Source organism: Protopterus annectens, chromosome 4.part0, assembly GCF_019279795.1.
Source record: "Protopterus annectens isolate FY-2018-M chromosome 4.part0, PAN1.0, whole genome shotgun sequence".
In the NCBI taxonomy this organism is placed as follows: Eukaryota; Metazoa; Chordata; order Ceratodontiformes; family Protopteridae; genus Protopterus; species Protopterus annectens.
The window spans coordinates 84,421,563-84,437,486 of record NC_056733.1 but is presented as its reverse complement, the minus strand read 5'-3'; the positions used below and the strand labels follow the sequence as shown (position 1 = coordinate 84,437,486).

The 15,924-nt window shown below is 36.4% G+C and overlaps 1 protein-coding gene across 1 annotated transcript in view; it reads right to left on the bottom strand.

Moving 5' to 3' along the window:
* Positions 1-15,924, bottom strand: part of LOC122800215 (UDP-GlcNAc:betaGal beta-1,3-N-acetylglucosaminyltransferase-like protein 1) — a gene marked incomplete in the record, with an annotated part of 1,890,971 nt that overhangs the window by 53,411 nt on the left and 1,821,636 nt on the right.

The following is a 15,924-nucleotide window of genomic DNA, read 5'->3' as shown; positions in this document are numbered from 1 at the left end:
AAACAATACTAACCAAGTGCTCACAGTAATCATAACATGCTTAGCCATATATATACCTTTAAACAGACACACTTAAAAGTACATGCTTCTTTTTACAAGCACTTGCTCACCTCTCAAATTGAGCAGCATGCTATATGATAACCCTGGTGTAAATTTAAGTCTCCCTATTCAACCATAAAAACAAACCTCAGATGTAGTGAAAGTAGTACTTTCTTTAACCTGTAATCTGGGAATACACTGAGTTATGAACCCTTCTCTGTAGTGTCTTGTTTATTTTTTGGTGTAGATTTAGTAGTCTAACCACTGGTTTTGCAAAAAAATGGGAGGCCGAATAGGACTGTGCATTTCACGACTATAAGTGAGAGCCTGGTCACCTCAGGGCATCCTGTAGGCTACTGAGTATACAGAGAGTTATGCTTATCCATTAGGACAGTTGAAGAATTTAAAGCTTTTAATTTTCTTGGTTAGGTATCTCTGGGGCCTTTCCAGCTGAGTGCTATGCTTGGATTTATACATACCAAAGCGGACACTGTACTTAATGATGGGACTGATAAGGGAACAGTATACTAGTAGGATGGCTTCTTAGATTTTAAAGATATTCCCAACGAAATTAATTTGGTCACATAAAAAGGATTTATGGTGGAAATATGATGATCAAATGAGAGAGAGTTACCCATGTCAGTTCCAGTATCAGTCCGAAATGGAGTACCATTTATAACATATGAGGTGTGAGCTTTTTGTTTTTTTTTTTGTTTGTTTGTTTTTTTGCTGAATGCTACTGTGCTACAATTTGTTGCAATTACCTGGAATTTTTTTTCAGTACCCCAAGTAATTGCATATTTCAGTTTAGTATCACTGGATATGAGGGCAACACTGCCCATCTTATACTCATAATTAAACTTGCTCAACTACACTTTGCAGACATTGGATTGGATGTCTGGAAAAAATATGCCAAGCAGGACAGGAACAGGCATTTGTGGTACCCCACACGCTATTATTTTACATTTAGAAAGGGTACCAACAACTTTTACAACCTGGGATCTGTTGGACAGCCAATTTGCAATCCAGTGGCTAATTTACATTAAGTTTGTCCATTTTTTAATACCAACATGGCTATAGTGTCAAAAGCTCTTGGACAGATAATGCTAAGCAGTGTTTTTAAACAGCCTTATGAATCAGCACTTTCAACCATTTATTTTACCTAATTGTTGACCAGGTAAGCCCACTGAACATGACTGCCCCTTTACAGGGATGCCCTAGGAGCTCTATTTGAGTGACTTGCTCATATGTAAACAAATGAAAGTGAAAGGAATCAAATCCTGTACCCTGAACACATAAAGCACCTTATTAACATATTAACATCTCATATCTTTAGTCCTCTGCACTGACAACTTAAAGTGGGGTTCATGCTTTATAGTTCCTCCCCAGTTTAACAAAGTCAATGGACTTCCAGTCTTTTTCATCCACTTCTGACAGAAACACGGTTCACATGTCAACATTGCATTTAGTAGGACTGATGCATTACAGTTTTACCACTCATTCACTAATTTCACTTTGTTGCTGGTTTTCTTCCTCATCACCTCCATCTCCCAGCACTGGTACCTGGGTTCAAGACCTATATACATCCACATCTTCTAATCAGCTCCAGCGATTTTTTTCTGTCACTCATGCAATTTCCTTTGGAGAAATGGAAAAAGTTTCACTGGCCTCTCTTTAATATTGTGAGAAGATTAAGAATTGTCACCTTCAGTTTGCCTATATACTCTGTTGGCTAAATATTTTTACTTCTTCCACAGCCTGTTCTGCAACCCAAAACACTTCCGATTCTCAAGAAAAACAATACTCTGAAGATAGACATAGCAACCTGAATTGCACCCCTGCCTTTCGACATCCGCTGACTGCTGGAATAAACCTGCTTCAATCTGCCTTGTCTCCCAAATTTTAAGACTTTCCCCCTTCTACCACAGTTTCATTATAAGCAAATGTATCTGCTGATATGATTGCATCTTTACTAATACAGGTCTTAGCTAATTTCTGATGGTCAGATTTGGATCATACATGTAATGTGTCCTTTCAGTAAACAAACTGTTGCTGTACAACAGTCTAGTTGCTTACCTGTAGTTTCATACATTAATGCAGTCTATTACTTCCAATTTCTCTACAGCAGCAAAAAATCTCACATTTTTTCTATTTGCTTTATCATCTAACTAGTTTTTGAAATAATTCCTCTTGCCTTCATTTAAATCTCTGATGTCTTTTTTCCAACTGACCAAATTGGATATTTGTTCTACTTTTTCTAGCCTTTTGTCATTTGAAATGTCCCACTTATTTTAAACACCTCTGAGTTTGATTTATTTTTTTCTTCTAGATTACTGGAAGCTATATCCTGTACTAAAGCTGTAACCTGAACTGATTTTTGCTTAACTACAAGGTTTCTCCCAGCCAGTAGCTTTTCTTCTTATTTTCTGGATATTGACCACACTATTACATCCATTAACAAAAAACTAGGCTCCTTTTACAAGGTCAAACATTTCCTCGCCCCTTTTTCTAAGGTTGATATTGCACGAACCCATCTTCTCTCTCCATTCTCCTCTTTGCCTCACCAGTATTTACCAACCTTTCTAAAACTAACCTCAACAAACTATCCTCCTGTTACTACCACATAGCTAGAATTGTCACTGGTAAGGCATATAGGACTCACCATTGCAACAACTTAGTTCAACTTGAATGGCTGGAATTTCCTTCCCTTTTGCAGTTCAATCAGCTTATAGTAGCACACAAAGTACTCAACCAGCCTGATAATACCCTGACTCTCAAGAACCTTATCAGCCCACATAATGCTGTCAGGCCACTTCAATCCTCAAACTATTGGTCCTAACCCTAAAATCCAAAAACACAGCAGGGGATTCTCTGTTCGTAAACTTAGTTGGTAAAATTTGGAAACTACTTCCTGCAGCTCTTAACCAAGAATCTTCTCTACCCCTATTTAAAAAATGCCTCAAAAAATACTTTAAATCACAATGGCTCTGCCCCTGCCTAAACCCAGACTAACCCAACAACTTGTTTTTTCTCTACTCAACTGATTATTAGCAACCCAGTCATTGTATTATTAAATGTGTTGTGTTACAATGTACAGTTTTGCCTGCTAGTTACTGAGTTAAACCTTTAGCATGTGGTAGCGTATTCCTACTGTGTTAAACCTTGTGAAATAATGCATCTACATTCTTTTTTCGCTCTGTTTTAGTATTATTGTATTATTATTACTACTTGTTTTTTGGAGCTTTTCTCTCAAGGCTTCTGCTAAAAATGAACATGTATCCAGTTGAACTATCCCAGTCAACAAATGTAAAATAAAAATAAATAAATAAATGTCCCTTACCTTTTCTAAATGTCATCTTTGCTGGCTTCTAAACAGTATAATTACTAACCATTAATCAGATTATAACCAGACAGTAACTTTTTTCAACATTTTTGTTTATTTTCACACTTGGGGAGTACTAATCAATATGGTAATAAGCTGACCTCCAACTTAGTAGTTCCCAGCTTTACTGAGTTTGTGCATAAGGTTAGACCTGTTTGAAGGGCATTATTAATTAGAAAATACAGTTTATATAAAGATCCTTTATCAGTAACTATACGATAACTAACACATGAAGATGTTTTAATTTAAAGAATAAGAAAAGTGTTCCTCTTTCTCACCCACTGATAAATTTTTTAAAGGCCAGCGCCATGACTTCTCATGCTCAGATGTTGAAAATTATAGACTTAGCATCCAACACCAGTAATAAAATATGGACTCAACATGCCTACACCAGTAACAGTGTATTGACTCCAACATTCCAGACCAGTAACATAATTGTATCTTAAAACAGCAATAGAATGCTGAATCAGCATGCTGCACCATTTGTTGCGTCTTTCGGCTTTTCCCGGTTAGGGGTCGCCACAGCGGAACTCCGGTCCGCTAATGATTGGTAGTTGATTTTTACGTGCCGAGTTACCAGCCCTGATGCACAACCTTCAACAAAGGTACACCCATTCACGCATGTCTCCACGCAAAAGACGCTCTAGCTGAGAATCGAACCAGACAGCGTCTTACTGTGAGGCGACAACGCTACCGCAGCACCACCACCGCAGTTCTAATCAGCATGCTGCACCATCATAACTCTTAACTCTCCCGAATTTAGCAGAAAATTGAACTTTGTGGTTCAAAATAATAGGGTGCCACAAATTCCCAACTGGTCGCATTAAATTCCAATCTTTCATTTTAATTTCCTGCTTGCTCATTGACTTCATTGCACAGTGCCTCAGAATCTGTAGTGTTATTAATGTGCAAAGATAAATGTGATGATATTGATGTTGTGAGATAGACTAGCAAGGCAGGGGAAGGTAAACTGTTTAACATTGTTTTTGCTGTTTTGACCCTCTGCAACTTGCATAAGTCCAATGGGTGACATACTGTAATACACAAGGGAGAAATGAGGACTCATAGGGCTGTTGAAGTATATGAACTTCATTATTAGCAAAAACAAGAAGGAATTCTCCAGGAGGAGGAGGAGAAGAGGAGAAGGAACAAGTACCAGCAAGCAAAGTAGAAGCCCAGGCAGGAATGAGGATAAAAAGATAGTCATCCGGAAAATCCACTACTTTGCAAGTAAAATCAAATGAAGCCATTAAAAAAGTTAAAGTATAGATGCAAATGTTAATATAAATGGTTATGTGACTGCATCAAGCAGATTGCTGTAGGCTACGTCCCTGGATCAAGGGAGTTTAACTTGCTACAAAGTGAAAGTAAAATATAATCGAAAGCTAGGATATACATCTACTGCTTAAAAATATTCACAAATATGCATAATTAGCAGGTTCTTGCCTTGAAAGTATATGGACAACAGGGGTATTTTAAAGATGGCAGTTTTAACTTTAAACTTTGTACTTGCTTTCCATGCAAACATTGCAAATGGTTCCCAGAGGAAGCACGGCTAGGAATATCATGTTGCTGCATACTCAGGTTCTAACTTTACTCTCTCTTGTTTTTTTACTTCCTTACTCCTCTATACAACTAATTTGTTTTTCTGAAATGGTGATGTTATTCTTACACTTTCTGTGATTTATAAAGGAGAAAGCTCCACATCAAGAATCTGTTTGTTTATTAGAATGTCTGTATACACTTTTTCTATTAAACTACTCTATTACTGCTTACATTTCTGCCTTTTTGTTTGTGAAATGTTTTGTATTTCAGTTGGTCAGTACTGATCAGTGCAATATTCCAGTGGACACATATAAATAAGGATGGTGAGCAAACAAAAGGGTTTGTGAAGCAGGTGACAATACTTCTTGTTCTATCTCAACATAAATTCAATAGTTATACCTGATAAATAAACTCTATAATGGCCAAGCAGTGTGATACCAGGAACATAACAACTGATGCCTAAATCATCACCAGTCATGTATTCACATGTGGAGTTATAACAGTGACATGAATTCTGAATTATTAAGATACCACAATCCTTTTACCTTCCTTTTAGTTTGACAATGATGAGAAAGAACAGGAAACAGCCTACTATGAGAAGGTTTTATTGCCTTACTATTAGCACTTGTAGAGTAAAAACTAACCTCACTGCAGGACAACCTAGATTAATAGTTTTAGTGTCATTTCATTGCTTACATTTTTTCGTCTCTTGCCTATTGGTAAGTTACTCCGTTTAAACTAGTATTTCTAAGTGGTCTTTCATCTCACAATGCTACTGGAAGTAGGAACACATACACAAATATGCTAATTAGCTGTCCAGATTTTTAGTCAGATGTCCCTACTTTTCAGCAAGCTTTATCCAGATTTTCAGCATCTACAAGTTGAGAGGTATGCAAACCATACAGAGAACGCTGGCAACACCCTGAAATAACAGCAGAATGCTGACTCATTATCCTTCCTTCACAAAAAAGAGCTTAATAAACTATCCACTGCCTATCACCACATAGCTAGATTTATCACCGGTATGCCCTACCGAACCCACCATTGCCTAAACCTTAGAACACTAGGATGGTTAGAATTGCCTAATCTTCTGAAATTTAACCAGCTTACCGAGGCATTCAAAATCATTAAACACCCTGACAAAACTCCCTCTCTCAACAACATTCTCACCTCCTATTCAAATCTATCATCCCTTAGATCATCCAAAATTAGTCAAGTATTGACCATCAAACCAAACAATTCAGGAGGGGATGCTCTCTATGCCAATTCCATTGGCAAGTTATGGAATGCCCTTCCAAGCAACCTTAGACAATTGACCACTCTGGACCAATTTAAAATTCACCTCCGGCGTTTCTAAAAACCCAATGGTTATGCCCATGCCCTAACCCTGATTAATATCCCTTGCCCACGACCCCTTATGGCCTAGACTAGCCACCATGTAACCCAACTCAAACGGGTCACCTTATATCCTTTACATTCTATCTTACCAACTCCTTTCATCCTACGATTCCATCTTTTTTACTTACTTATTGTTCTAACCCATAATTAGAAGCGTACCAACTTACTGTACTAAATGTCTAATTTCTGTTGTATTGCTTGGAATATTTGCTCTTGTATCACTATTTTTTGGTACTTTTCTAATATCATAAGTGTATTTAACGTATTATACTAAATGTTCAATTTCCATTGTAATGTTTGTAATATGTGCTCTTGTACCTCTCTTCCTTGGAGCTTTTCTCCCCGGGCCTCCACTGAAAACGGATATGTATCCAGCTGGACTATCCCGGTCAACAAATGTAAAATAAAATAAAATAAAATAGTCCAGTATCAAGTTGCTACAGTATCATACACCAGTAACAAAATACTGACTCAACATGCCACATCAGTAACAGAATACTATCACAACATTACACACTGGTAACAGAATGATGACTCAGCATCCTACTCCAGTAACAGAATACTATCCCAACATTCCACTCCAGTAATGGAATGCAGACAACATTCTACACCAGTAACAGAATGCAGACTCAATATCCTACACTGGTAATGGAATGTGGAATGATTTGACATCCTACACCAGTAATGCAATGCTGACTCAGCATTCTACACCAGTAACAGAACGTTGACTCAGCATCCTATACCAGTAATGAAATGCTGACTCAACATCATATACCAAAAATGGAATACTGACTCAATCTTACACTTTGTGAAGTTCTGGCGGCCACACACATCAAAAATGCTGGTAACTGCATTATGATAAAAGATCACACAAAAACAGCAACTAATCAAATGATGATTCCGATTACTGAAAACCTTGACAAAGTAAAAACACACAAATGAGCTGCTTAAATACACTAACTTCAGGATCACTCAAACAACAAAAACGGGAAACAGTTTTCAGAGACTCAAAGTCAGCAAGCAAACAATGAAATAGCACTGATTATTATCTGAGACATGCAACAAAGGCAGTACTCACCAAAGAGATGTTCAATGAAATGGAAATGATCAACTGGCTTTTTGCACACCAAGTGTGAGATCAGGTATCCTGTTCCAGTTAAATTCCACTTAATGGAGAGAGTATAGATAGGTTTATTGTCTCTTTTCTGTTAAACAAAGGCAATGTGATTGGCCTGGCATACAGATCAAACAAATCTGTGATGGAGATAAACAAGCCAAGCCCTTCCTGTGGTTTAATGGGGTAAGATAAACCGCTGAAGCTGATGGCACAGTAAAACCTCTACTCTACGTCCTTCAATAATTAAAGGAACATTAGAGATACATGCCTAGGTTTAATAACCTGCATGCTTTGAGGAAAACGGAAATGTGGTAGAGTAATAAAGAAAGCATTTTGACATGCAGGCATTTCTGTAAAAAAAAAAACATGGTTGATTTATTTTTATTTATTTGCAGTTGGTTTACCAGGATAGTCCATTGGGCCAAAAGAACCCTTTTTCAATGGAGTCCTGGGGAGAAAATCTCCAAAAACAAGTAGCAAAGTTACAATAAGGTATTTAGTTTTAATTATATAATTACTATGGACTAGTAAAAAATAAATTAAGGAAACTTAGAAATACAGCAGACTAGTGAACAAATATATACAAATATTACAATCTTGTATAGCTGAAAATAAAAAATTTACAATATAGAAACTCAGAAGCTTTTACAACTTAGGGTAGCAAAACAAATCAACGCAGGTATGTGCTTAACACCTGCTTTTTATTCAAGGCTAAAACAATTTAACTGCAAGCTATAGCTGCAGTTACAAAACAGCTCTTTCATTACTTTTAATGGGGCAGTTTATTTTATTATTTCAAAGTTAAAGCAACATCTGTTTAAGTTAATGTGATTCTGCATATACAATCAATTTATGTTTTCTGAAGTATCCCAGCAGTGGTTCAGCTTTGACAACAGCTGTTTTACCATGTTTATCTGTTAGCAGCTATAGGTCTTTTTCTAATTTTTCCAACTATCCACATGCTCATCTTACACATACCTTTGCACGCTACTAACAAATTGGTAGAAAACTGAGAGGGCTGCAATGCATTTGTGATGTTTTCAATCATTTCCTGTTAGAATAAAACAAAGTATTGCAACAGAAACACAAAGAACTATTGAGAAATTATCCCTAGTCAAAAAATTACTATGACTCTACCTCAATTCTTGCATTTGGAATGCTTGTTTACATGCTGACTTAATCCTAAGAGGTCAGATATGTACCTGTTAGAAAAATTGCTAATTGTAAGCTTATTTTGTACACATCTTAGCAGGTAAAACATCTTCACATTAATACACAGAGATATAAATGTGTGTGTGTGTGGGGGGGATACATATACACTGCCCTCCTCTACAGAAGCAATTACGTCCTACTAGAAAATGGAGTAAATGAAATGTTTTCTTCATGCACATCTAAGGCATTAAACAAACTTCACACCAACTTATTCTCAAAAATTTGGATCATGCATGCCAATTTCTGACTGATACAGGAGATGTACATAGCTGGGTTTAAAAACCAGAGAATTCTAGTGGCTGCAGGAAACCCAGTTAAAGTAATCTGTGTTTCAGCTACATTCTGTCTAACAAAAGGTCCCACAAAGATTGGTTCTCTAGATCAGATCTCAACTAGTGTTCCTTCTGTTCAGAATCTGCGTATTATCCCAGTTTTCACATGGGTTTTTACCAGGCTCCTGTTTTACTCCAAACTCTAAAGACATGCTCTAAATGAATCGATGTTCCTCTAAACTGATGTATGTAATGTGAGAGAAAGTGTGTGTGTGTGTGTGTGTGTGTGTGTGTGTGTGTGTGTGTGTGTGTGTGTGTGTGTGCAGGTGCAATGGGCTTCCTTCTTGTTTCCAGACTAGCTCCTCTACTAGACTACCTCCTCTGCTTTTTTCTTTGTAACACCTTTATTGAATTATCACTTAAGACAAACATACATTTATAAAAAAAAAAAAAATAAGACAAACCATATGAACACGTTTACAGTTACAAACATTATATATCACATATATGCGCTTATACAATTATCATCAATCCAGAATTACAAAATTGCTCAATTCCTACCTTCTCTTAAGAGACCCTCCTCCTCCAAAACATTATTCTGCATGTATTATTCTCACAATTTCCATTTTGCTATGTAGTTTGCTCCTACCCCTTTCTAAAAATCCACTTTCAGTTCTTTTATCTCTGTTACAAAATTCACTATTTCAGGTACAGTTGGCTTAGACTGAGTTCCATTTTCTAGTAATTGTTTTTATGGCAGCCATCCTAATTAAACTTAAAGCCATCCTATGTCTGGGAAATTCAGATTCCGTGTCCCAGATAAATAAAAAATCATATCCTTAGTTATATCCATTTGCTCACCCAATATTTTTGACAAATACATACTTTGTACGGAATTTTTAAAATCTGCCAACTCATTTCACTCCCAAAACACATGTTCCCAGTTATCTCTCTCTTTCCCATCGCACCTCGAACATTTGCAATCTACCTGAGGAAGCATTCTTTGCAGTTTGCTTGGGGTATAAAAATACCTATTCAAACACTTCCAAGCAAAAATCCTAAATCTTCCAGACCTTGTATATTTGTGAGCCATACATTTGTCCTCCCATTATTTCTCTCTTCCTAATCTTTTCTAACCTCCTCCAATTTATTTCTATAGTTATTGTGCAATATTTTATATGCCCTACTAATTATCCCTTTTTTAACAGCAGTTTCTGTTCTAGATTCAGCAAAAACTCTACCAGAGCAGGTCTTTCACTTAGGACTCTCCTATCCCTTTCTCTTTGCCAATTCCCTGATATCAGTCCCTGCTCAGAGAAGCCAGTCTAAGCCTGCAGTCCAAAGGTCTCATTTGTTTCTTCCCCTTCTATTACCTTTCCCTCTCTAGTTATTTGCTCCCAATACCTTTGGCAAATTTCTCCAGTAAATTCCAGCCCCCTTTTGCTTATTCTCTTTATTCCTAATTTAAGTCATCTCTAGTGTCAGAACTCTCTATTCTTGCATTGGCTTAGTTCTTAGAATACTTTCTGCTACTTTATGAGCATAATATTATGTATGGCTGTTGCTATTCTCCTTAATGATCTGCACCAAAAATCCCATTCTCTCATTTCTTGAATTCCTCCCGCTTCATCAGTATATTTTTCCACACTGAATTATAGCTATTCGCTTGTGTTATGTATATGAGCCTTAACTGTGTTGCTGTAAAATATCCCTTCAAATCAGGTAATCCTAAATCACCTTGTTCTAATGAAAGGATCATCTTATTCCCCCTGACACTTGCCCTCTTCCTCTCCTAGATAAAATCCTTCAACTCTACTAATTACTGACCACGACTTCTCCTCTGGTTGATAAAACTATGCCTGACCTGCATATAAAACTAAAAAGGAATAAAAACATTTTCATTGTTTGTCTTCCAATCTGTATCCATAAACAAGAGCTTATAGTTTCTCAGTCTATTATTTTTTTAGTCTCTTATCTAAAAAAATGCTTTAACTTTTGTCAGCCCCTCTAAATAATTCTCATTAATTCTTAACCATTTCTACTACCCATTCCTTACATTCCTCTCTTTTTAACAGGGAGGTGGGAAAGCGCCAGTCTCATTTTTACTTCATTATCTAGCATTTTTATCTTAGTTGATATTCGAGTATGACATGAAATGTTTATTGGATGTTTGTCAAAGCTTTCAAGGAAATGCACATGTTTCTGTGAAACAATTTCTGTCTAATCCCAGTTACTGTACATTGGGGAATATCTCAATTTACTCCACTTTCCTACTACTGAATTTGTCTTCCAAACCAAATCCCTTCATAAATTTCTTCAGAAATATACCCACTTTTGTTATATTTTCCCTTCCAGGTCCCCCAGATACATCCTTACTGTTGCAAATCAAGTTACAATCTCCACCTATAAGTAGTATTTCCTGCTAAAAGCTGATTATTTCTCCCCAAAATTTTCTCCTCCCTTGCTAGTAGCCCCTTACTACCACACATCTACAATTGCCATCTTTTTTCCCTCTTCCATCGCTATTGGAGCTCTTCCAGCAATTAGCATAAGTACCCCCTTCTTCCTTTGTCCACGACATTCTGCTGATTATCCTTCACAAAATCTTTTATCAAATTCACCTGCTCACTTTTTTCCAAATGCGTCTCCTGTAGCATTGCTATTTACACTCTGTTTTCTTAACATAATTCAATAATCTTACATTTTTGCCTATACCCATGAGGCCATTCACATTCCAAAATATGTTTAGTGTAGTCATTATGCTATTATTCCCACCTATTATATATGACAGCTTTTTAAACACATTTATTTTCAGCTTTTGTGTTACAAGCACCCAGTAATATTTGGCAGTTCAGTTAATTTCTTATACAGCTATTTTATGTTGTCTCCATTCGAACCTATGTCACATTTTACAAGACTTTGCTTTAACGAAAACCCTCAAAACACTCCCAGAACACATCATAACCTATTAACTTAAAAACGAACCTACAAAACTATGTACGTCCTCAACTAATGAAGGTTAACCTTCCTGATAGGAACTGTCCCAAATTGACAGCTGCAAACACAGGCATAACTTAACCTAACATTAAGGTTATTCATGTGAAGTCGCATGTTACAGCCTGCACTACTACTTGCACTAACTGATGTCTGTTCTTGCCTTATCTTCAGTCCCCCTTCCAGATGCTAAAAACAGCCTATATGCTTTCATAAAACATTAACCTTTAGCTGTTAAAAAGTGCTCTGGCATTTGTTGCCTTCCCCTGTAGTCACCTTGGCTCCATGGAAACACAGGTATCAAATATATAGCTTTCCAAACCTGTGTAGTTACACTGAACATTTATTTGACAAATAAAAACTTTTCATTACATTCTTTTCCTCTTATTTGCTTACACAAAAAAAATTAGATTAGGCCAAATGCCTTAATCCAGACATTCACCTACGCAAAAGTAAGACAGAACATATCAATTCTACATATACTATAACCTCTGCACTTTTACACTCCCGTCTCCTACCTCAACAACTCAAGATTGCAGCATATTAACTTAAACTTTTGTCTAGTCTTTTTTCTCTTTTTACACTGTAATGCTTACGTTTCTTAACCATAAAAGAAAAAAGACATTTGCTTACTTTAGTATCTTTATCACATACAAAACCTGAAAATACTTTTACATGTAATTTATATAATTAGGTGTCCTATACATATACTGTTAACAAAAATTGTTTTAGTTACTTTTCTTTTTTTCCCCTCCTTCCCTTCAGTGTCCTTCCAAACATTTATAACATGAAGTGGGGCATATGCGTTTAACTCACCTCACAAGTTTACAAAGTCAACAAAAGTCCAATTTTTTTCCACTCTTTCTTGTAAAGTAATATTTCACAAATGTGACTGATTTATAGTCTCACATGTATTCACTAATTTCAATGTTGCTGGTCTTCTTCCTGTTCATCTCCATCTCCTAACCACAGACTCCGGTTCAAGTCCAAGGTACTCCCGATTCTTCTAGTCAGCTCCTGTGCTTTTTTTTTTTTGTCTCTCCAGCATTTTCCTCTGGAACACTACAAAAGGTTTCACTGGCAAAGTCTCTGTATAAGGTTTAATATCAGAAGAAAGAGAAGCAGAGTCATCTTCTGTTTGACAGCTCACTTTTTGTTGGACACCATTTTTTGTGTGTGTATTTCCTCCTTAACCTGTTTTGCATAAAAAAAATGACTGATCCTCCACAAAAAATATTCTGAAGACAGCTGGATACAGCAGCTTGACTCTCACACCTGTCTCTCAAGATTTCCTGACTGCTGGGATAGGTTTGCTTCTCTTCTGCCTGATGTACAGTGAATAGTCATTTTCTACAACCACTTTACTGTCTCCAGTTTTTAATACTTTGCAGTTTTGCCACAGTTTTGTCAGTATCGATTCTTTCTGCTGGTATGACGGCATCTTTACTAATACAGGTCTTGGCTGCTTTCTCACAACCGGGTTTGGAGGATATACCAGATGTGCCTTTTCAATTAACAAATCCTGCTGTGGAATACCAGTCCAGTTACTTAGTTGTGCTTTCATAAATTAATAGTCTGTTCCTTCCAGTTTCTCTGATGCAACAAAAAAATCTCAGGTTTTCCCTGCGTGCTCTGTCCTCTAAATTTTACTGTTTTTTTGAAACAGCTCTTCTTGTGCAGTCTCATATTCACTCAGCCTCTTTTTCATTTTGACCTCTAATTTTTGGAGTTTTTATCAGTTCATCTGAACAGCTGTTTAAAGGTTTTTCCATTTTTCCAGCCTTTATTTTGCATTGATATACTCCTTCAGTACTTCATTTATTTTAATCAGCACTGAGGACATTTGATTTATTTTTTTCCTCTAAATTACTGGAAGCCATGTCTTGCACCAAAGCTGGAACTTGAACTACTTTTTGCTCAACAGCTTCATGATTCTTCCCAGTCACTGTTCTCTCTTCAGCTTTTCTTGCTGATTTTCTTTCAGGCTCTCAAGTTTCTTTGCTGGCATCCAGGCAATGTACTTACTAGCCAGTAACATAATTTACTAAAACTTGAAGACTTTCTGACCCGTATCTCTTAGTTCCTTTTTTCACATCGAGAGAGCCAAGGACAAGTTGTTGATCAGTGTCCAGCCATCTTGGAAGCAGTGAACTGGATTAAGCAGAAAAAATATTGAATGGATGAACTAACAAAGTTGTGCATTATTTTCTGCAATGAATTATTGACTTTCACAGGAAAAGAAATCCCAGATATACTATTGCTGCCTCAAGCAGTTTAATCAATGCTGGGGGTGTTCCAATATACAATTATAATTTATAGTACATTTCCTTAACTTCATCAACAACGGCAAAGTCCTCACTGATACTGACAATCCATGTGGAGGCTCGGTTTACCTTTACATGTGTGTATTGCACACGGGCGACCGTCAAATGTTCAAAAGGCAGTTTTCAAGTTCTGAAAACTTCAAACGGAAGAAGGTTTGAATGTGCAATGAGCGAATGCACAGTGAGAGTCGCTCATTGCACATTCGACATTTAGGGGCAGAGCGCACTATAGTGGGGAGTTGGAAATGGTTCCATTCCCCGCTGTAGTACGATCTCGGAGTTAGAATAATAAAGAAGGGGGGTGTGCAAGGGGGCTTTCCCCCCTGCATTACACGGCATATACTTTTCTTGTCGACATTCATGTTAGAAAAACAGTGAATCGGCTGTTCGATTTGCTGCTTTTCGAACATTAGAAACTGTCACTTTTTCCAGTTTCATTTTTACGATGCGAGGATATGACTACTCGCACAAGTGTGATTCAAGGTTTTAAAGGTAAACCGGAGGCTCTTCCACTTACTTTATCAAATAAGAACACAGTTATGAATATTATACTACCTTTATTAATAAGATCTTTCATTTGAGCATTAGTATTACACATGGTACAGACAAGTGTGAAATCTTTAAAGCATTAAAAGCAAATGGAAAAGTATTTTAGCTTAACATGGGCCTAAACAAACCCTTGGTGTAATAAAATCATACTTAACCTACTGGAAATAAACTGTAACAGACATATTAATGTTCTGCCTAACAAGAAATGTTTCTTTACTTACCTTTGATCTCACTTTTGCAAAAGAAAGGTATTTTAGCTGCAACAGAAGTGCGGTTGTATGCACTAGTATTCATTTTGGAAGTCAAATGTTTTACATACTTCATTAACAGCGAATAAGAGAATTTGTTAACATACTTACGCTGCATGTATAAAAGATGTGCACTGTTTGAGCATATTCTGAATTTTAGATTCTGTTCAGTGAGGTCTAAGATGGGGGTTTATGGTGTGATGCTTGAAAAAAACAATTATAGTGACAATGTTTTAGATACTACTAATGATATAGGGTTAAAATAAAGTGTGAGCATTTGAAATATAGTGAAACTTTGTATTTTTCAGTAACAGGCTTTTGTTTTTAATCATTTGTAATTTGATGTAAATAGTTTATTGTGACTCATTACTTTATGAGCTTTAATTTGTTTCATCGTGTGCTCTTAAGATAGCATTTAAGTGTTTCAGGGTGAATGATTTTAATTCTGCACAAGTTCATTTGTTCTTTTAGAGATGAAAGCACTTTCTTTGAATAAATTGCTTAAACGTCTATCATCCAATGGTGTTTCTTCTTGTATTTAAAAAAAAAAAAGAATAACAATGTAACAATATAACTAGCTAAAGAGGCAAAGGCAGCAGAAATTTTATAGTGAACAATCTCTATTATTTACATACAGCAAACACAACATAATTACTGTAGCCTCCTTATCCTCACTCCTGTAATGTCCTCCAAACCCATCAACCAGACACTGACTGCACAGCTAAAGAAAGACTAAAACAATAAAATAAACAGAAATATACACAGGGAATACATGGATTTATTTGTAAAAAAAAATAAGTTAGAAGGAAGCAGTTGAAGTTTGACTGTTACAGCACTAGACAAG